General features: G+C 50.3%; 1 protein-coding gene across 8 annotated transcripts in view; it reads right to left on the reverse strand.

Annotated features, from left to right (window-relative positions):
* Positions 1–8,170, reverse strand: part of GTF2IRD1 (GTF2I repeat domain containing 1) — a 69,302-nt gene extending 61,132 nt beyond the window's left edge. For 4 of the 8 annotated variants that reach the window (XM_039732955.1, XM_039732950.1, XM_039732952.1 and 1 more), the window contains exon 1: positions 8,034–8,170. The gene's annotated coding sequence lies outside the window, so the exon portion shown is untranslated. Of the gene's footprint in view, positions 1–3,746; positions 3,767–8,033 lie in introns of those variants that run through there. The other 4 variants (XM_039732954.1, XM_039732951.1, XM_039732948.1 and 1 more) reach the window with 2 other exon arrangements.
* Positions 8,171–22,660: the final 14,490 nt, after the last annotated feature.

Consider the following 22,660-nt stretch of genomic DNA (forward strand, 5'->3'; position numbering starts at 1 on the left):
CAAAGTGGCAGCAAAATCAATACTGGGAAGGAAGTTCCTGGGTCTATATGCCTATCAAAGCATCACTGGAGAAGTGGGTTAGTAAAGGGGGAGGACAGGAACCCCACTGGCACACCCACAGCACTGAGGGTTGAAAGGAATGGTGTTTGCTGGAAGGGTTTCCACAGGTATCACAGAGCTTTCAGGCAGGGAGCACACACTGGTGGTACAGACTCAGCTTGGCACTCCCTGAACAGATCCAGGCACAAACAGTGTTATGGGGAGGAGGAAGAAGAGGGAGATCCCAGCCCCTTTCCCAGCCCTGCTGGCTCGCAGACCAGCAATGCTGTATGCACCAGTGGCTGCAATTTTGGTTTTGGGGAGGGTGGAGCCATGGGGACATGGGGCAGCACAAGCAGACAAGGAAGCCATCAGCCAGCACTAGAAGAGAGTGACCCTCCTGCTGCTCTGCTCACCTGCAGCCCTGACAGGAGACATTGTCCCTTCTGCTCTCAAGGTCTGGCACCTCCCAAATGCCAGCTCAAGCTGCCACCAGGCACCAGGTTCCACGCCCCATGGGGACAATGCCACAGCAAAGTCCATCCAGTCTGGACATGGATGAGACCCCCACAACATGCAAAAGCCTTCTTGGATTCTGTAGCATCCACAGCAGCAGCTCCCCAGAGCACAGACAATTCCACATTATTTTGAATGATCATGTTTAAAATAATAAAGGACGCCTACGTGCTCAAAAGCATTGACAGCAACCCAGCACCAGCCCAGGAGTTAAAAATAGCCCTTTCCAGGAGTGCACTGCCAGCCCTGACCACAGGCACCCCTGGCCCTGGGGGACACACTCTCTGCTCTCTCCATTGGCATCACCACGTCAGGTCCATGGCACACTCAGAGGTCAGCAGGTGCTGAAATATGCATCTTGCTTGCAGGAAAAAAGAAAAAAAATTAATCAAAAGGAGAAAAAAAATATATTCAAGGACTCTCTGCTGCTAGGGCAGAGAGAAGTAAATGAAGAAGGGCAGAAAATGTATTGGGGTTCAAGCCCCACCCGAGCAGGTGATGTTCAGAGAGTGCTGAGATGCAGAGGGGAGCCAAGCATCACCTTTGACAGATGTGAAAATAAAGGAAACATTTGCATTCCAGCAGTGGTACTGGAGCTGTCTTTTACCATGGAGAGCCTCGTGCAGGCAGCAATAGGGCTGGATTTCTGCAGGTGTAATTCCCACAGTGGTAAAGACCTTGGTTTCCAACAAGCAGGGGTATTGTACATAAATTACAACAGAAAATGTGGAAAACAAAGTTTTCAAGAGAGCACATAACCTTCAGATGGGTGGCACAGGGAAAGCTGGTGGGCAGCTGTGGGAACACAGCACCAGTGAGAAGTAGGGCTGATCTCACTCTCCCCCCTCCAAAGGAATAAACCTTTAAACAGTGGGGGGGAAAATGAGCCCACCTAACCAATAAGTACTTGAGGGGCACAGATGAAGGTGGGGGCAATGGATGCAGCAGGATCCAGCAAGGAGCCTTGGGAAGGACACAGGTAGGTGCTGGGTCCATCAAAGTTTTCACTTTGAGAGCTCATGTGGGAAGGGCTGCATCAGGCTGATCAGCTCATGACACCAGTCATTCTCATCTCTCTTAAACGTCTTTTTTATCCCCTCTCATTTTAAACAAACAAACAAAAACCCCCAAAACAGCCTGATACTAACTCTGACAGGTTTAATAAATGTTTAATGCCCTGTTAAAGGTCACCACCCACTCGCTTCTGCCTGTGGCTCTGCAGTAACAGCACTGGGCACTCTGCTTGGGCCGTGCTGGTTCATAAGGGCCCTGATGCCCAGCATGCTCCTTTCCCTGCCTGGCATCTCCCAAGGAGCTGTGGGGCAGGGCTGGCACGGGCCTGGCACATGCAGAGAACCCCAGCTAACCCCTCACCTTTGATGGGACAGGCTGCCCAGAGCAGCTGGGGCTGCCCCTGGATCCCCGGCAGTGCCCAAGGCCAGGATGAACAGGGCTTGGAGCAGCCTGGGACAGTGGAAGGTGTCCCTGCCCCTGGCAGGGGACTGGAACAAGATGATCTTTAATGTTCCTTCCAACCCAAGCCATTCTATGGTTCCATGATTCAAGATCCTGGATGAACTTCATCTGGGGGCATGGAGGTATAAACACATTTTGGGGGGTAAAAATATCAAATTCTAGCTCAGGGTAAAATGCTGTAAATTTCACATAAAAGGGTTTCTGGGCATTTTTCCCCAGGAAGACAAGATGAAATTACAGCCCAGCAATTCCCCTAAAGGGTGCAATTTATTTCCAGTGATCCTCTTCTAATGAAGCCAATTTTTAACCTTGTCAGAAGGTGCATGCAGGCTCGGGGCACTGGTGCAGCTCCCTGCCCCCCACGCCTGCCTTTCCCAGGATGAAAACCTCCAACCTAAACCCCAACCAGGATGTTTATTTAAGACCCAAACCCCAAAGGCATTTCAAACAAGCAAAGTTCCTCACATATTTTGCTGACCAAGTGCAACCCTTCACGGCAGTGACTGCAAGTTTGCACCCAGGGGGGCGTGGGGGTCCCTGCTGCCACCAGGATGGTGTCCCACTGCTCAGGTGGGAGCAAGGATGATTCTGTGGGACCCAGGGACCTGGTGGCATCTTGTGGTGTCCTCACAAGCCAGAACTTTCCAACACATCTGGGTCTCCACAGCTCAGCAGTGTGGTGGCCCAGTTTCTGGGAAGCTGGCCAATGACCCTGCCATCACCCAAGAGCCTCACCGCGCTCCAGTGGGAGCTGGTCCTCACCACTTGGAAAAGCTCAACAGCTCATGTCCCAGCTGATTAAGAGGGAGGAAGCCATAAGCAAAAGCCCTTTCTCCACCCATAGCAGGCACTCGTGCTTCTCCTAGGACACATCTGACACCAGCCAGCAGGAAGTAGCAGGGGAGCAGCAGTACAGCAGGCAGCTCCCACTGCTCCCTGCAGCAGCTCTTCAGCAGATGGTGGCTCATAACATCATTATGTTTACCTAACAAGATTGCTTTATTGTAGCCCTCCAACAATAAAGCCAGAGCATCTAAAAGCAGTGGCCAACGCCTGGGCTTTGACAATCCTGGTGCCAAAAAAACATATATGTAATTTTAAATCTTTATATAAATCATTATTTTAGAGGTCACGGTAATACACCATTTTTTTTCCCCCCATACTAAAACAGCTGTGACTCACATGCAAGCAAAAAGACATACAATTCAATGCTTTAAATTCTTTTAAGTGCTGGAGTGGGGAGTTGCTGTAGCAATTTGGGTAATGCCACGGGCACACAGAGCTCAACCCCCAACCTACCCAGACCAGGACGCCAGAGACAGCGTTCCTCCTCCTGGCAAGGACTGTCATTCCCTGTCTGCACAGCAAACAGGGTCCCAGCCTTCTAAATAATAATGCAATACAAATAATAAAAGATAATTCCCACATATTTAATCATTACCAGAGCTCTGGGAAGAAATGATAATCAGGCCCCTACTAATTAGGGAGACATAATCCTGCCTTTCCTACAGGTTTTTCCATCCCTGTCTCCTACCCTGCAGTGAAACAAGAAGAAATCCAGCCCAGTGGGAAGGAGTGCAGCTTTGGTGGAAGCCTCAAAAAGATCCCAAACCACAGCCACAGTGGGCACAGCCCCATCCTACCAATGCCAAAATACCCATCCCACTGCACTCAGGATCCACCCTACCACCAATGCAACCCATCCTTTATGGTACCTCTTGTCAACATCCAAGCAGCACCAACGCCCCTCTGGGATCTCAGCCCTGCAGCAGGACCAGCAGCTTGCCTCAAGCCTCATCCAAAAGCCCTCAGCATCCTGCAGCATTCAGGGAGGGCAGCCCCTGCCGTGGTGGCACTGCTCCTGGTGCCATCGTGCCACCGCCGCGCCATGCCTGGCACCGAGCCCGTATGGAGTGGACAGGGTTAATATCTGGCATGAGAATTGCTGCTAATTAGCAGCAGGGCTGGGTTTGTCCCTTTCATCTGTGCATCCTGTTGGCGTGGGAGTTCTGCCCACCTCCAGGGAGCCACCTCCAGCTTGGGGCAATGGCCAGAGCTGCCTGCACTGCCCAGGGCCAGCCCTCTGGTGCTACCAGGCTGGAGCCCAGCACCAAATGAGCAGCCAGGGCCTCAAGGCAAGGTCACCTCTCACAGGCACTGAGTAGTAGGTGGCTTCCCAGGCAGGAGACATCCACACAGACACAGCTGGAGCTAAAGACAGAATGTGATCTCTGCCAAAAGCTGGGCACAGAGATGCACTCATCCCATTAAAGGTGGATGAAGCATCTTCCAGCACAGCAACCAGATAAAACCATGGAGATCTTTCTCACCCACGGCGGTGTTTTCATTTTCCAGTGTCATCCTGCTCTGGAAGACTCCCACTCTGTAAGTTTTCCCTAAGCCAGATCAACTGCCTCTATGTTCTTCCAAACAACAATCACCTGTTGAAAAACTTTGAAGGTTTTCAGCACAGGAGAAGGAAGCCAAGGGCTCCTATATGGCCACACCATGGGCACAACCCATGGCAGGGATCCCATGTATCCATCCTGCAATCCAGGGATTTGCAGCAGGACTGAAAAGTGCTGCTGGCCATCAAGGCCCAGGGTCCATGTTCTTCTCTCAGAAGCAAATAAGTCTGTGCATCCATTGCAGGGAGAGGTTTCTCCTCCAAGAGAAACCAAGCCAAGCAGGACACCCAACCATGGCAGCGACCAGATTCAAACATATCACAAAAAAGTTCAAGAAATTACCCAAAAATTAAAAATGGTTAAAAACATCCTGCCCAGCACTTTTCTTCCCTGCCATCTCCAGTGGGATCTACACCTCAAAGCACCCTCTGGGCTCCCAGGTTTTAATCTGCCTGTGGGAACAGGTCAACAACAGGTCTGTGGTGCCCACCACAAGCCTTTGCACCCACTTGGATGGCTCAGGGACACTGCCAGACCCCAGCACACCCCACAGGGGATGTCACCCATGGGCAGGAGGCATCTGGGCTTCTCCCCTCCATCTCCTGGGGCAGAAGTCTCAGGCACACAGGTGGGCTCTGGATGGCACATTTCCAGGACCAATCCTGGGTCCACACCAACCTACCCACTGGCACTTGCTCTGTTTAATGTTAGAGATGTAAAGAAAATTAAGATGGACATCTCAGCCCTCATATGAAAGGTGGAGACTGGCTTTGAGGAGGGACATGCTGCCAAAGGGTGATGACATCCACATGGCTGTGCAGCAGCAGACCAGCTCCTCGCTGGTCCCCCACTCATCCCACCCAGATTAATTATCTTTTTAAAACATAGACCAGCACAGAGCAGGTACAAGACAATGTGAAGCCAGAAAACTCCCACAGAAGCTGTTTGCATGGACAAATGTAAATACTGCTCTGAGGAGAGGGTCCATGTACCCAGTGCTTTTCTCCACAGCATCCCACCTCAAGGGATGCTTTCCTTTGCTCCCACAGCAAGGAGAGCCTTGCTGTGTTCTAGGTAAGCTCCTAAGGTGGTGTTTGGCAGCAGCTCCTGGACCAGGATGGGACATGAGATGGCCCCACATGCCCCAGCTGATCTGGGGGGTCTCTGTGGCAGAAACAACCCAGCCCACTGCTCTACCACTCCTGGGATTGAAGCAAATTTAACCAAGGGAGCAGCACCAAGAAACGAAGCATCAAAACAGAAATCCCCACGGCCACAATTCCTAAAGCCCACCTGGGGCCACTGCAGCTTCCTGCAGCTCTTGACTGCTTTTTAAAGACAACATTTCAAGAAATGTAAAGTGAACATGCCCTGTGAAGGGACAGGGCTGCCACAGGGCAGAGCAAAGCCCTGGGAAGCTTCACTCCAGTCTGCAATGAGCTGCCACCTCCTCTGCAAACTGCCAGCTGAGGCTGCTCTCTACCCACAGCCCCACTGCTCTGGCCACAATCCAGATGGACACCAGGATGCCCTTCCCCATAGCTTCCAGCTGGGCTCTTCCCAACAAATGAGCCAATAAATGCATACTTATCTCATGGATAGCTATCTCCATCTTGGGAGGGGCTCCCAGTAGGTCCTTTCCTCACCTCCTCCCTGTCCTCGAGAAGGTCTCTGGTGGTGACAAACCCCTGCTTCCCCCTCAAACCCCTGAGGAAATTTTGTCATTACCAGCAAGGTGTTAACACAGCCCCATCGTGGCTGGAGGAGCAGAGCCAGAACAATAACACAGCCCCTCATCTGCTCATCATGCCCCTTCCCAAATCATCACATGCCACTTGCACCTCAGCCCTGTCATCCTGGAGCAGCAGGATTCATTCACACATTTTCTTCCATGACAAACCACCACTACCTCCACTCACCACAAGCATCTGTAAATGGGTGCTGGCACACACAGAGCAGCCATGCCCTGACAGCACTGCTCACCATGGGACAGCCAGCAGCAAGCCCTGCACCCAGCCCAGGGGTCAGCCCTGCAGCCAACATCCAGCTGGAGTCCCCGTGCATTCCTCCAGCCTGGCTGCTGGGGTGCTGCTGACAAAATTCCTGAAGGAAGCGCAGGGCATTGATAATTGCCAAAAAAAATCTGAGCTATTTCCTGTGGGAGAAGCAGACGGGAATCCCCCATTAACTCCAGTAGCCAGAGGTTGTGTTTTGGCCTGGGACTTTGGGGGCTTGGTATTCTTCTCCTTCCCTGAAGCAGACCATCACTTCTATATGTGATGCACACCAGACCTGTACCCTTTGTGCTGGCCCCAAAGCCCACCTTTCTTGTCACCTCCTGCCCCATGCAAGGACATGCAAGGCTCTTGTGAAAGGAAGGGCACTGTGTCTCTCCCAGCCAGATAGAGCCAGGTTGCTAAACGTGTCCTTGAGCAGCTTCCTGCTCATCTGCCCCAGCTTCTCATCAGCAAACCTGAATGAGCAGTGGCAGTACCAGCAGCTCCTCCAGAGATGGGAAAGCCCTCTCAGGAGGGACAGCAGGAGCAGGCAGCAGTGGCCACCAGAGCACATCCCTGGCATCATTCCTCAGCTTCTGCAAGCACCACGCGAGGGCAGCTGCCCGATCCCTTCTCCTGTCCAGAGTGGCAATACATCCCTGGCAGGTGTCACCCCAAAAATGTGGCTTTGAGAGGCCATGCCAGCCTGGAGAGCCAGGGTGTGTGGGAAACCAGTGACACAGCCCCAAAGCAGGGCACCCTGTCCCTCAGTGGCCACCGGTGGTCACAGGGACTCTGGCTCTGCAAGGCTAAAGGGAAAAGAGCAGGGGACCCAGGGGTGTTCACAAAACCACACTGCCCTGACACACAGTCCTGCTGCTGACACTGCTCCAATGGCAGCACGTGCTGCTGTGCCAGGGCTGCAGCAGAGGCACTGGGACACAGGCTTCAGCACCCCAGCCCCTCGGCTGCCAGCAGGGTCAGCTCATCCTGGTGGTCCCCATATTGCAGCAGTTCCCACAGAAGGGGATTCTGTGGGCTCAGATTGGCAATGCTTAACGGGTCTGGGTGCATTGCTGGGGACTCTGTGGAATTAAAGAGAGTCCCCAACACGATTATTCCCCAGACACAGCACTTCCAACAGCTCCTTCAGTGGGAGCAGCACGAAGAGCAGACACCCTGAAGCCGAGGGCTCCCGTTATGCAAGGCCACACGCTGATGTCCCCAGGTAGTTCCAATGTCCACAGCTTCACACTGACAGGTGACAGATGTGGCAGCAGGCTGGCTCACCAACCTCAAAGTGCCCATAGCAGCTAGTCCCATGGCTCTGCCACAGTGGCACCACCACCTCCCAAGGTGCCCTCGCCTGGCTGTGCCCAGAGCCCCCCACAAACACCCAGGATTACCTGCACAGCCCTGCCGGGTCCAAGGCTCACTCCTGCACAAGGCACATTAATAGGATCACTCCAGTTTACAGCTTATCCCAGATAAAGCCACTGCCAGCCCCACACACTGCAAGGACAAGGGCACCTGCTCCTCAGGGAGCAACTTTCTCCCCATCACAGTCATCCCCTGGCACCAAACAGCCTCCACTCACCCCTGTAGAGGATGCCTGTTCCTTCAGGCCAGTGACCAGTCCAGCCGAAACCCCAAGCGCTTCACCAGCTCAGCACCGAGTTTCTATTTCCAGCAGCACTGCTGCCAGTCCCCACACCAGTGAAGACGAGGCAAGCTCCAGCAAAGCCCTGCTTCCAGCTCCCCTTCCTGCCTGGCACCGTCCAACGCAGCCAGGGCAGGTGATGGTCACAGAAATGCCTTCAGGATGTGGGCCACCACTGAGGGCCAGCCTGACATCCCCTATCCAAACCCCCAGCTCTACTGCTCCCTGCACACCCCCCTCTGCAGCACAATCACCCCCCAACTCCTAATGCCCTCCCAGCCTTACTGCTTCCAGACATCCCTTCACAGCCCCATGGATCCCACCATCACCCCCAGCATTCCCCCCAGCAGCCACAATGAGCTCCACATCCCATCAGCTCTAATATCCCCAGCATCTCCAAGCCCTACAGATCTTCAATATCCTTCCCAACCCTAATAACACCCAGAACCCCTGCCAAGCTCTGCTGCCCTGCAGCACCCCCAATCCTAATGCCCTTTCCCAGCCCTACTGCCCTGCAGCATCACCAAACACTATCAGCTCCCAGTGTTCCTATCAGCCCCCTGACCTCTCGCACACTGATGAGCCTGGCATTCCTCCCCCAGCATCCCCGCAGCCCCAATAATCTCAGCATCCCCTGCAGCAACCCTACTGCTCCCCAACATCCCCCATGCCTCGATGCCACACTGCACCCCCACAGCCCTACCAAGCCCCAGCAGCCCTCCTGAATCCCCCAGCCCTACCATCCCCCCAGCATCCCTCAGCCCTAAGGAGCCCAGCATGCCCCCCCACCCTACTGCCCCCCCAACCCCGCAGCCCTATCATCTCCCCAGCAACCCCACTGACATCCCCTGTGCCTTGCTGCCGTTTAGCACCCCTGCAGCCGCAGCACCCCTCCAGCAGTCCTGCTGCCCCTCTGCATCTCCCAGCTCTCTCCCCTACCTAATGTCCTGTGCTGCATCCTCAGCACCACCCTCCCCCGAGATCCCTAACGCTGCCCGGCACACCTCCAGCCCAACACTCCCAATCATCCCCCGAATCCTGCAGCCCCCTGCATCCCTCAGCCCTGTCCCCCCACCCCCATCCCCCGCATCCCCCTGCCCCATCGCACCCAGCACCCCCCCATGCCCCCCTGGGCGGGGGCCGGGATGGAGCCGCCTCCCGCCGCCTCCCGCCGCTTCCCGGGCGGAGCCGGTACAACCCGACAGGGGCCTAAAGGAATGAAAAGAAGCCGAGGGGGGTGTGTTGTTTTTTTTTTTTTTCCTCTCCCCCCCCCACACCCCAAATCGGGCAAGGGAGAGCAGTTCTTTGTTCTGTAATCCCAGTAAAAGTGCCAGCCATTCGCCCCGCCGCTAATCCCAACCCCGCGCAACGGCCGCATCCATTGGCTGCCCTTTACACACGGGATTAGCCAGCCCGAAAACGGGGAGGGGGGGCTTCTGAAGGCGGGGGCAGCTCTGCCAAGTCCTTGCACGCCGCGCCGGGGACGCGCCGAGACCAACCGGGCCACGCGGGCGCGTCCCCGGCGCGTTCCCGGCGCGTCCCCGGCGCGTTCCCGGCGCGGCGGTTCTGGGGTGCCGCGGGTGCGTGTCGCCACCTGTTGGTGCTGGCACGGCTGGCTTTGGCGTGGTGCCGTGTGGATTGGCACCTCTTGGCACGGCTTGGTCCGTCGGGACGTGGCATGGCATAGGATCATAGCGTCGCATCGGGGTTTGGGTTGGAAGGGAGCTCAAAGACCATCTTGTTCCAAGCCCCCTGCCCCGGGCAGGGACACTTTTCGCTGTCCCAGGTTGTTCCAGTCCCATCCAACCTGGCCTTGAACACTTTGAGGAATGGAGCAGCCACAGCTCCTCTGGGCAACCTGAGCCGGGTTGCCCTCAGAAGGAAGAAATTCTTCCCTGCCCTCTTGGCAGTGTGAAGCCATTCCCCGATGTCCTTTCTTCCAAGCCCTAGTTCAAAATCCCTCTCCAGCTCTCATGGAGCCCCTTTAGGCACTGGAAATGTCTCCAAGTTCTCTAGCATCTCCCCAGAGCCTTCTCTTCTCCAGGCTGAACAACCCCAGCTCTCTCAGGCTGTCTTCATTAGCAGAGGTGCTTCAGAGGCACGGCTCAGCTCAGCACAGCCTGGCGTTGGATGGGAGCTCAAAGACCATCTTGTTCCAAGCCCCCTGCCCCGGGCAGGGACACTTTTCGCTGTCCCAGGTTGTTCCAGTCCCATCCAACCTGGCCTTGAACACTTTGAGGAATGGAGCAGCCACAGCTCCTCTGGGCAACCTGAGCCGGGTTGCCCTCACAAGGAAGAAATTCTTCCCTGCCCTCTTGGTAGTGTGAAGCCATTCCCCGTTGTCCTTTCTTCCAAGCCCTAGTTCAAAATCCCTCTCCAGCTCTCATGGAGCCCCTTTAGGCACTGGAAATGTCTCCAAGTTCTCTAGCATCTCCCCAGAGCCTTCTCTTCTCCAGGCTGAACAACCCCAGCTCTCTCAGGCTGTCTTCATTAGCAGAGGTGCTTCAGAGGCACGGCTCAGCTCAGCACAGCCTGGCCTGCACGGCTCAGCCCAGCACAGCATGGCCCTGCACGGCTCAGCTCAGCACAGCCTGGCTTAGCACAGCTCAGCCCAGCACAGCATGGCCCTGCACGGCTCAGCTCAGCACAGCCTGGCCCTGCATGGCTCAGCTCAGCACAACCTGGCTTAGCACAGCTCAGCTCAGCACAGCCTGGCCCTGCACGGCTCAGCTCAGCACAGCCTGGCCCTGCATGGCTCAGCTCAGCACAACCTGGCTTAGCACAGCTCAGCTCAGCACAGCCTGGCCCTGCACGGCTCAGCTCAGCACAACCTGGCTTAGCACAGCTCAGCTCAGCACAGCCTGGCCCTGCACGGCTCAGCTCAGCACAGCCTGGCTTAGCTCAGCATAACCTGGCATAGGGAAAGCAGCCCACCGGGAGTGAGAGATGCTTCTCTGAGTTCCTTGCTGCATGTTGACGAATGGCAAATTAAAATGAATGAAAAACTACTAAAAATACCTCGACACTATTTTAACCTCTGAAGTTTTAGAAGCACTGACACTTTTCCCTGGAAGTATGTGTTAGGCAGCTGCTCCATTATCTGCCCTCTCCAGGGCCATGGGGAGAAGAAAACATTTTAAGAGGAAACACTCTTTTTCCAGTTTCTGAAGGAGCATAGAAGGGGATTTTTCTCTGCTGCTGAGCAACATGCAAGCACCCAGCACCTCATGTCACTCCCCATGTCTTCAAGTCTCAAACTCGTAGCCATAGCCACAGAGACCCAGCAAATCCCAGTAAGTTTCCAGTAGGAATACTCAGGGCAAGACAGGTCCCAGTGGGGTTGTCAGCTGGTTCCTAATTTGTACCTGTAGTACCTGGGACTGTGAATGGTGCATAAGAACACACTAGCTGACAAATTAAACGACAGATCTTACTGTGAAGAAAGAAATCAGGGCATCTTTTGGCTAATTAACTTTAAGCCAGCACCTCACCAGAAAAACAACCACCCAGCAAAATTAATTTAACTGGGTCACCAAGAACAGTATGGGGGAGCTGCCTGCACAGAACAGGCACATTTCCATGTCCTGCTTTTGCTGGTGCCCTCCAACACTTCCCCAGTACACTGCCCGCCCAAGCCTGTGGCCCTGAGCAGGGAAATCTTCATGATTAATAAAAAGAGGGTGGAAAAAAGTGTATTTTGATGCAGCATCCCTGTGCTGTGGCTGTGCACATCCCCTGCTCTGTGCCCTCAGAGCACTGTGGCCCCACAGTGCCCATGGCAGCAGACAGAGGCTGGGGTAGCTTGGAGCTCCTGCCTGCAGCCATACCTGGGTCAGGGTAATGCCAGCATTTATAGGGAGCGTTTACAGATCAGTCAAAGGAGCATGATTGTGTCTGTATTGGGAGAATTAAGCATCCCCCAGCAAGTGTTCAACTGATCCCCACCACAAATAGGCTGCAGGCAACACTTTTCAGATCCTTTGAAAGGATGCTGCCCCTCAGACCTTGGCAAAAAGAGAGTCCAAGGTTCTTTGACAAGCAGCTGGCTTGCTCTAATAGCCCAGGGAACTTTTTTTCCCTTTGCTTTCTTGCAGCAGAGCTGGTCCCAAGTCTGGGACCCGAATGCTGAGATTGGGGGATGGCTCTGTAACAGCTGGCTTTGGGGTCTCATTTTTCTCCTCACCATTGGAGACCATGAACTGAAAAGAGGTTGGGGACCCATGGGTACAACCTTTGGTCACCAGTGCATGAAGAGGGAGCTCAGTCCCAATAGCTCCCAGCAGAGCCTACTCCTACCTGAGCAGAGGTATGAGAGCTAGGGACAGGAGAGGCCAAAATAATCCTGAAATTTAGAGAAGAAGCCTGGGAAGATGGTGAGAGGGGGAGCAGGGCCACTTGAGATCTCCTGGGGCTGTTGCCAGTTGGGGCTGGCAGGGAGGACTTCAGGGAGGAGGTGGACTACCTGGTGGGAGCACAGATGTTCCACAGATGTTCCACTGAAACTGAATCCACTCAGGTAGCTCAGCCCCCCACGCTCTGGGGATGCTCATGCTGATGAAAAGGAGACCTGGTCCAGCTGCTATGGCTCAAATGTACCCTTGCATCTCTTTCCCATCAAGGAATAAACCTGTCACAACAGGGTAAAAGTGGGGGCAGGATGTTTTATTGGGGGACCAAAAGAGCCACACAAAGCCATCCAGTGTGAGAGGGACGGTTTAATCTGCTCTATCTCAGCAATAAAGGACTTCCTTGTCACAGTGCCAACAAAAGAAAAGGCAACATCACCAGGAAACAATCCTATCTGCAGAACTCCTTTTTTATATAATTTGTTAATTAATGACTGCTGGGCATCACAAGGATTGTTGTTTTCTCTGATATGCTGATTTCTTCTGTCTCGGTGGAATTGGAGATCACAAAAATAAAATTAAAAAAGGAGAAAAGCTGTTTCTTCAGAAGCGGGAACAGGGGAAAAGTTTTAGTAAAGTCAGGAGAAATTTAATTGAAAGAATGAGTATATTTCTTCTTCCTGAAGGGGTATTGTGTTCTTTTGCTATAGCAAATTGCTGGTTAAAGCGACCAAGACAAAACAAAATGGTTTTTAAATTATAGATCAAAGAGCAGGAAGTTTCTGGAAGCCTACCCCCACCTCCTATTCCCAGGCAGGTCTCTGGTGAGCAGTGTGGCTGCAGGGGGCTGCCACCACCCAGAGTAGTGCTGGGAGATGCAAAAACCACATGAGGAAAAGCCTAGAGGAGAAAATACTGGGATCTGCATAACTGGGTGGGAGGCTTTGAGGTTTGCAGATGGGGAAAGAGCTTCTCCAGCCATCATTTTCACTTGGAAGAGCAAGATTTTGCACTCAGAAATTGACCACCAGGTTTGGGGCTGTATTTGTAGCAAGTCTATCCTGTCTCAAACCAGCTCCTACAAGGACAGCCATGCTTCAAGGCAGCCCAGTGTAGTGTTAATTCTTTTGCAAGGTATTTGCTACTGAGTAAAAATCTGCAAGGATTCCCTGCAAAACCCAAGCTGATATTTGTAGGTCCCAAGTATATTTGTAGAAAGACCAGGAAAATGCCCACCCTCTCTCCATCCCCTGCCCACTGGGGCTCAGTGATGCCTTACACTATTTGCTTTGTGTACCTGCACCTCCCACACCTCATTGCCCACCAAGTGCCCACAGCCCTGCTGCTTTTCAAAGCTGTACTGCTCAGAGGGTTTGCTCCAGTGCAACAACAACAACAACAAAAAAGGGCTTTTCTAGCTGTCTTGTGGTCTGTTTAATTATTTCCAAACTATGGAGAGGCAGTGAAGTGCTACTGAGCCAGAGCCTGTGAACAGTGTCTTGGAGAGCAGAGCAGGGAGATTTCCACGTTCTCACTTCCCCCATCCTTCTGACCCTCATGTCACCTTGCAGGAGTAAAGGACGCTTTCCTAAGCTGATCTGATGCCACTGGGGTTGGTTTTGGCTCAGGAGCTCAGGGGATGGAGAATCCTGAACACACACACCCGAGTACCAGCAAAATCCCAAGGGGACCCAACAACCCAGCCCTTGGTTCTGGGTTCCCCTCTGCAGACTTCAGGCATTGTAAAGGGACAAGGGAGGCCCAACCCATGGAAATCCCACTCTGTGAGGTGGAAAGGCAGGCATCAGGGTTATCCACACACCATATTTTGGCTGAGAGCATCACCTCCTCCTGACAGCAAGGGTCTAGGAGGTGTGCCTGCCTGTGCCCTGCCCAAGGTCAGGCTGTTATTCATCCATTTTTAATCAAATCTGCAGCTGAGGTTACAGCCTCAGCCTTTGAAATCACTGCAGAATTTCGCAGTGTGGCTCCAGCTTTGCCTCTTGCCACCTTTCCCGTGGGACTGCAGCCCCAGCAAAGCTCCTTGCTCTCCCCTTCAAGGCTGCTTTCAGCCCTGGATTGCAACCCCCTGGCACTTCACCTAGTTAAGCCATCACCATCAAAGGCCCACACCCCATTCCATGCTGGGAATGAGCTAAGGGTGTCAGTTCTCTGTCAGTTCTCTGGGGTCTGGGTGCTGGTGCCCCACTGGTGCTGCTGCCCCCCCAGTGCAGGTGGGGCTCCCACCCACTCGTGCCCTTGGAGTGCTGGTGCCAAGGGCAGGAGGCATTGACATTCCCCCAGGGTTTGCACAGTGCAAAAGTAAACTTAACGATGTTATCCACTGATCTGGTAATTAATACCCTGGATTATTTTTATTGGAATAAGCAAGGGCCAGAACATGCTGGGGGTTTTAATTAAGAGATGGGCTGGAGAGGCACTTGCTCCCAGTTTTCCCTGGAAAACTGGGTTGAGGTCTGGTCTGCATGGGGTGTTCAGTGCATGTTGGGTGCCTCTGGAGTGGTCTCAGCTCTGCACCCACCATACCAACCCATACATCTGCTCTCCCTACCCATGCTCTACATCTTAGTGCCATGCCAGACCCCACTGGGTATTTTTTTAAGTGAAATGCTCTCAAGATCTTTAAATATTAGGCACAAAATGTTTTCCCTGTGCTGTGCTCTGCTCTGCAGCACCCATCCAGGGCAGGGAGCAGGCAGGAATGCTCTACTCGGCAGAACCAAGGATGCCAGGGTCGTTTTGCTCCAAAACTGCTGTATCTGTAGTTGATCCCGCTGCTATTTTTAATACAGATGCCTTATTGAGATTCAAATGAATGTTTCAAATCCTTGCTCCTTTGCATAATTCTTTTTAATTAACACTTCAAAGGTTTGAACACAAGATCCGTACTATTTCCCTAACGAAGTTGACTGAGCTCCTTTCCCCCTAAGCTTCCTCGACACATTTCTGAGGGAGAAAGTCGGGGTTGGGGCTGTCTCCTGTGTCCCCTCTGCAGGGGCAGGATGGCATTTGGGATCAGCCTCTGCAGAAAGAGGAGCTAAAGGAGCAGAGGGGATCGATGGCTGCAGTGGCTGCCATCACTCAGCCCTGACACCAGCTTGACATACACTGAGCAGCCTGAGCTTGGCACAGAAATCATGATGCTTGAATTGAAAATGGTCAAGCTCGCTGCTCCACCATCCCCCGCCCCAGCCCCAACTGGTGCTCTGACACGTTTTCACCCCACATCAAATAAAACCTCCCCAAAAGGAGCATCCATCTCCAGGGTCACTTTTTGGTCACATTTTCAACCTTTCTGTCACTCAAAAGACCCAGAGGCACCTTTCTTCCTTCTTAAATTGTACTTTGGAAATAAAACCTGGGATTGTCATACAATTGCATTCACTAGGAAGAGCTGTAGCTTTTCCTCAGCTATCCCAAGAGCTGGGAATGATAAAAGGTCCCAAGTGTGTAACAGACACATAGGCACAAAAGAAACAGCCCAGGTTCCCATCCCACCTTTCCCCCCACTGCTGTACCCACAGGGTCTCCCTTTCTTGAGTGGAAGCATCCTCACTTTACAGGACTGGGACTCCAAGGAACAGCATGGTTTAACACATAGGAAAATAAGCTTCAGCTTTAATTTCTGCAAGTGCAGAAATGATTAGACACAACAAATGGTATAATTAGCAGGATTTAATAAGATACTGTCCCTGACATGCAAAGGAAGTGGGCCTTTGTTCATCTACAAAAGACATTAATTTGCAAATACTCTCAATAATAATTTTTTGTTATTCAGACTGATATTTTGAAAGTCTCAAATAAAATGAGAAATCTGGACTAAGCATTCCAGTTGCCTTTCCAAGTGCAGGAATCCAGCTTTGATGTTCTTCTTGATAACATCTTTTTAGAGCCTTGACTGCATCAAATTAAATTCTGATTATCCTGATAGTGCAGTACAACTTCCAAATGTATTCAGGTAACTTTCTTCTGGAATGAAATAAGCTATTTTGACAAGGATGCTTGCTAGGCAGCAAAGAGATGGAGAGGAAAGAGCCGTGCCAGGGATGCAGCATATCCCCAGCCTCAATTTCAGCCCTGGGGCTGCTAGGCTGTGGTCCCCAGCAAGCCAGGTCATTGGCACTGGGGGTTGTAGCAGGGAGGGGGGGCACAGGCAGACTCTGCAAAAGCCAAATTACACCTTAGGTGGTTCACAAATCTCCCACCACCAGAGCCTAGGGCCGTTTGGCCCTTCTAGAGGGGACATCCCAAAGGGACATGCCCTGGGGTGGTGGGTCCTCAGAGCATGGACCATGGCTGGCCACAGGATATGTGTTAATCCAGGACAGACACATCCATGCAAAGATATCACCTCTACATGCAGAAATGTCACTTCATGTCTCTTCCCTACCTCAGTTCTGGTAAACTCAGCCTTAAATTACTGCTCCAGCTGTGGGCACAGGCACAGCATCCCAAGGATGTCCAGGTGATGCCCAAGGCACAGGCTGGATCCCTGTGCAATCCTCACCCAGTCCATTAGCAGTAGTGCTGCTCCCTGGCCCAAGCTTCACTGCATGGCTGGATGTTAGGATGAAAATAAAGTGCAAATATTATTGTTGGCAGAGATTATTAGCTCCCCCACTGTGATTTAGGCATCTTTAAACTTCATGTTTTATTAATCCTCACTATACAATTAACGGCATCAAAATGTGATGTCTGCAAACAAAGGGATGCACTGCAGCATTATCTCTGTAAAATACAGGACTTGGCCACTTGATTGTAAATATGCACATTAAGGCATTATACAGTGGGGTTACACAAAAGATGGAGCTGGAGTCACCTGCCCTGAGCAGGGATGTGGTTCAGGTGGCCTTTTCTTCCTGCCCGTGCATATTTCCCCCAGGGGAGGGCTGGTTCAATGGAAAACTTGCTGTTTTCTTCCAGCTGTACTGGATAACGCCTCCTGTCCCCAAAACCTGTCTTTTCAGACTGAGTGTTCCTGTAGGAGTTTTGGCTGTAAAAGGGGACTTTCTTGTTGACCTGGAAGCTGGTGTGGGGACAGCTCAACAGCTATCCTCTCTCTCAGCAGCCAAGACGGGAGGAGGGAGCAGAGGGTCACAAACCTCCTTGAAGCCACTGTTCAGGGATGGGCTTTGTTAAGATCTGATAAGTGCCAGATGCCTCTGCCCAAATTAAGCTGCAAACAAGACCATATGTGAAAGTCATTAATATGGATTTTATGTAACAATAATTGTAGGTAAAAAACAGAAAAGAGAGCTGGGAAAGAAAGTGGGGAGAGAAGTAGAAGAGAGTCTACATCAAGTAGAAGACAGTCACCACACATGGACCTTGCATCTTCTTCATGGTCCATGCATGGACCTGTTCTTCTTCACCCTAGGCTTCACTGCCCATCTGCAGCACCTTAGGACCTCATGTGACTGGGCAGCATCTACCTCTGAAAAACAAGATGAATGTAACACCTTCATCAACCCCCTTCCCCACACCAGCATTGCCTGAGCCCCATGGACTTTCTGCAGCTGCAGATTTCTTCCAAGCAAACTTCAAATGAATTATTCTCCTTCCAGCTGCTAGAGGACAGTGAAACCCATGGGAGCAGCCAGTGCCTTCAGCACCCAGTGTAGAAATAAGCCACACAGTGCACCAGGGACCAGCTGTTCTTGCACAGGTATTTTAGATGCTGAGACCTTGCACTGCACGGGGCTCAGGAGCTGCTGGAGAAATGGAAAGTCTCAAGTTTTTTATTTTTTATTTCTTTGAGAAATTTCTGCCCATCTTGAAAAAAGAAAATGGGAGGATATCACAGATCACACTGTACAGACCCTGTTACAGCTTTGGAATAGTCTGCAATGGCCAGTTTTCAGGGTGTTATTGTTAGTCACCTGTAATTTTCTTGGGGTCTCACTCTGGAATCAATCCATGACCTGCAAACCTCACCAACTATTTGAAAAGAGTTTAAAACTTCCAGGTAATTCTGATAGTGAAGAATTGTATTTGAAGTCCAGAGAAGGAGGAGCCAGGAAACAAGGAATAAAGCATCCAGTTTTTTCCCTATATCCTAAGACAGCTGGCAGTGCATTTCTGTAAAGGATTTACAACCCATGGACCCAAAAACACAGTAGGAGGAGATGGGTGTTTTGTTCCACTTCCTTTTATAATTCTCCTGCATGCCTGCCTCTTACACAAACTAGACATTTCACCTGTTTCTTTCAGCCATTCTCCACTTAGGGGTGGGGAATGAGCATGACTCTCAAGGCAGAGCAGGAAGTTGGCTCAGAGCAGCACTGCCCCACCTCTGCAGGGTCCTCATTCCCATCAGAACTTTCCTGTTTTAACAGTCAGAATATTTGAGATAAAACATGTTCAGGCCTGGTTGTCTGCAGTCCTGGAGCACATTGCTTAGGATTGCATCTAGACGGTTCTGGAATATTTCCAGTGAGGGAGACTCCACATCCTCTTCTGAGCAACCTGCTCAGTGCTTGGTGGCTCACACAGTAAAGAAGTTCTGCCTCATGTGCAGGTGCAACTTCATGTGCGTTGATTTCTGCCCATTGCCTGTTTTCTTATTGCTCAGCTCCACCGAGCAGAAGCAGACTTGATTCATCCTCTTTCCTTATCTAGAAAAACTTGCTCAAGATTAATTTCCTCCTCATCTTTGGTTTTGTTTTTGTTTTTTAAATAATGGCTGTTTTCCAATGCCATTTGCAGACAGAATTATGATAAATTCCTGTTGCGAATACACAGATTTCAATGGAAATCTATTCACAGTCTATTTCACAGTAAAGTAACTGAATCCAAACAGAAGGGAAGGAAAAACATCCCAAAAGCTACCACTACTGCAGCCAAAAGTAAGAGAGGTGCCCTCATGCATTTTGTTTCTAATGACAAATAACTTTGAAATAAACTAATCACAAAAGTGTTTAAAGTTTTTATAGAGGGTGAAAGGGCTTGCTTCTGACACCATTTCTTTATGTTTGTAAGTCAGACTAATTAAAGGCTACTCACAGAAGGGAGGATTTCTTAAGGGACAAAAGGATGCAAACAGCAAGGAAAACATGAATGGCACTGCACTCCAATGGGACAAGAATATTTGAGATTGGGAAATGCAAACATATACATTCCTGACCCATGAAGCTTCAACACAAAGCCAAAAAGATGTATAGATTTTATTACTAATGTCTTTTTGACAGATATTAAACTGTCTGCTATTAAATAGTATTAATTTTATGTTGAGTTAGTTTAAATCTAAATTGTAATAAATGTCACTGAACTTTAAATTTTAAATAACACACAACTCAAAAGAAGTCTCTAGTTTCTACTCTAAAAATATTCTGCTTCCAAACTCTACCAAGTCTTGCTGACTTGACTAGGGCCCAAGCTCTGAATACAGGTATTCCTCCACCCTTAGCTGGCAAGAACTGAGCCTTCTGCACAGGCCACGTGTCATTGCAGACACCGGGACCATCCAGAGGGACAAGTGCATCTGGCACATCATGGTCACAGCAGCTGCAAGAAACACAACTATAGAAAAACATGAAAAAAAGAAAAAGGAAGCAGCTGTTGCCCTGTGGTTAAGGATATGAAGTCCTTGATTCTCCTTTGTGCCTCAAGAATGATTTTTGTTCCCAGTCAATGGTGTACAACCACTCCAGAGAAGAGAAGAGCTGTATCTGCCTTCTCCAGAGCCCCTCCCTGGGTCAGGGCTCAGTCCCACATCTTGCCCTCCCACGGCAGCGTCTGTCCTGGGGGTACAACTTACATTATTTGGGGCTGGTGACTTACAGGTTCACAGAGCTGTCAGTGTTATGAATGGATGTGGGGGTCTAGATAAGCCCTTGCCTTTTGTCCAGGCCTCTGGCAGCAGGCAGTAACTTTTGTGAGGTGGTCAGGTCCCCAAAATCCACTCTTGTTCACAAGTTCTTTAATAATGACTGATTCAGTCTATTATAGAATGATTTATTTCTTTATTTAATTGGCATAAAACCAACAGGCATAAGACATAAACTAATACTATACAGGAATAAGGACACAAAGAGAAACTACTAGTAGATATATACAGTGTGAGGTTAAAAGTACCTATTAATGTTACAGCTAGTGAGGAAATAACTTGGGATTCAATGTATCTTACCATCCAGTTGTTGGTGCAGCAGACCTCAAGGTCTTTTCCCTCACTCCCCAGGGAAGTAACCACGGATTTGCATCCAAAGTCCAGGGGGAGGTCTCCCACACTGTCAGGGTGCGTGTGTAGAAGACTTCTGCCTCTGTGATAATCTGTGTGTCTCTTATAGTTTGTAAAAGAGTGTCTTTTAGTGAAGAATATTTCTTTTATCTCTTCCCACTTCTGCTTTCCAGTCTCAGGTCTCAGATGTTGATTCTTAGCTGAGGCCTGAGCCCTTTTGGCTCCAGAGATGACCCTTGCTGGCCCTTTCAGCCCCTGGGTTATCTCTTCTATATGCACCAGCAATCTGTGGTAGAGAGGAGGGAGTGTAGATGTCCTGCCACAGTCAGCAAGGAGCAAAGAACATGCCTGCTTTTCTCCAGAGAACACTTAAACAGGTGATGCTCTGCCAGCAGTCCCAGCTCATGTGCATAGGGCCCTGCTAAGGCTGTGCTGCCTTTGCAGCACTGTGCTTACTTTGCAAGGAAAGAACCTCGCCCTGAAAGAATCTGCATTCAGTTCATGACATTTTCTGATTCAAGAGGGATTTTAAAACAAAATTATATAAAGAAGGGAAAAATCCAGCCCCAGCCCTAAGATTTAGTGAAAAAATCAAGGACCTCAAATATATGGAGACACTTAATGCATTTGGGTTGTGTCATCTTTTGTGTGCGAAAAATCCCTGAGTGTATTCTATTTTGGCATTGGGGACCACATTTCTCTTCCTCTTTTTGACAAGGAAAGCAGTTTTGGATGCACACATTGAGTGGTTCAGGGTTAGTTAATTAAACTGGTTTAGTTTAATTGCTTTTGCCAGTACACAATGCAATGGGATGGCAGTGTTGAACTGCTACAGAGGGGATGTATAAGCTAAGCTGTTGAGCTTTTTGTCCTGGTTCCTTTAACCTCTGAGCAGTCAGTGGTGGGGTTCAGTTTAGGATCCTGATTCTGTGAGACTGAGTATGATGTTGTATTGAGCTGAGAAGGAAAGTACAGAGCACAAGGGTGTGTGGTGCAGTTCAAGGGGTGCAGTTAAGGATGAAGCCAACAATAGGTTTCTCAGCTGGCACATTTGTGAGTTAAATTTTTGCCAGATGTTTTCAATTTTATAGTTCAGCTTGGCTAGAGTGAAAGAATTTAATAGTACATATAGCTGGAAAGGTGTTTGTGTTTCTGCTTGAGTGTGATGCAAATAAAAGTTTGCAAACGGAAGGGGAAGGTCAGTGAAAACCTGGCCTGACACTGTTTGAAAGTAGTGACAAGATGTTTTCAACTTTGAACCTGCACTTTAGGTGGTTTAGAGATAGTTATGGTACATTTACTTTTATTGTAAGAGTTAATTGTGCCATTGTGAGGTGTTCATGAATGGTGACAGTGTGAAGGTAAAACCCAATAAAAGATTTTTGTCCTGGCACCATTAGTATGTGAGCAGCTACTGCAGGGATTCAGTTATGGATCCTGGATCTGTAAGACTGAAAGAATGTGATCCTGCTTATACCTGGGTAGGAAAGTGAATTATCTCATTGCTGGTGATCCAGTTTATAGGCTGCAAAAGAAAGGTTAAGTCCAGCACTGGCTTTTTCTTCTAGACTCTTCTCATTGGACCAGTTGCTGAATGCTCTTAGTTTGTACCTTAGATGCATTATTCTTCTCAGCTTGTCCTGATTCCAGCCAGGACAGGGTTAATTTTTGCAGTAGCTGGAGGGAGCATGGCCAGGACCCAGAGGCTGTTCTGTACCACCTCATGTCACTGCCAGGAGTTGGGGAAAGGGGCTCTCTTTGAGGAAAAATACGGCAGAGTCAGCCATCTGGTATTGTCTATTATTGATTTTTTTTTTCTCATGTGAATAAATTCTTTTCTTATACTCTCTGTCACTAGTATTGCTGCTGTTACTGTTCATTTTCTTATCTCATTGCAGGTTCCAGTAAATTGTTCTTATCTCCTGTGATCTTTGCATTTTGTGCCTCCAATTCTCCATCTCATGATAGAACTTAAACAATGGCGGAATGAAGAGAGAAAAACAGGAAAGATAGGACTTCAT

This window comes from Passer montanus, unplaced genomic scaffold (assembly GCF_014805655.1).
Source record: "Passer montanus isolate IOZ18808 unplaced genomic scaffold, ASM1480565v1 scaffold81, whole genome shotgun sequence".
Lineage (NCBI taxonomy): Eukaryota > Metazoa > Chordata > Aves > Passeriformes > Passeridae > Passer > Passer montanus.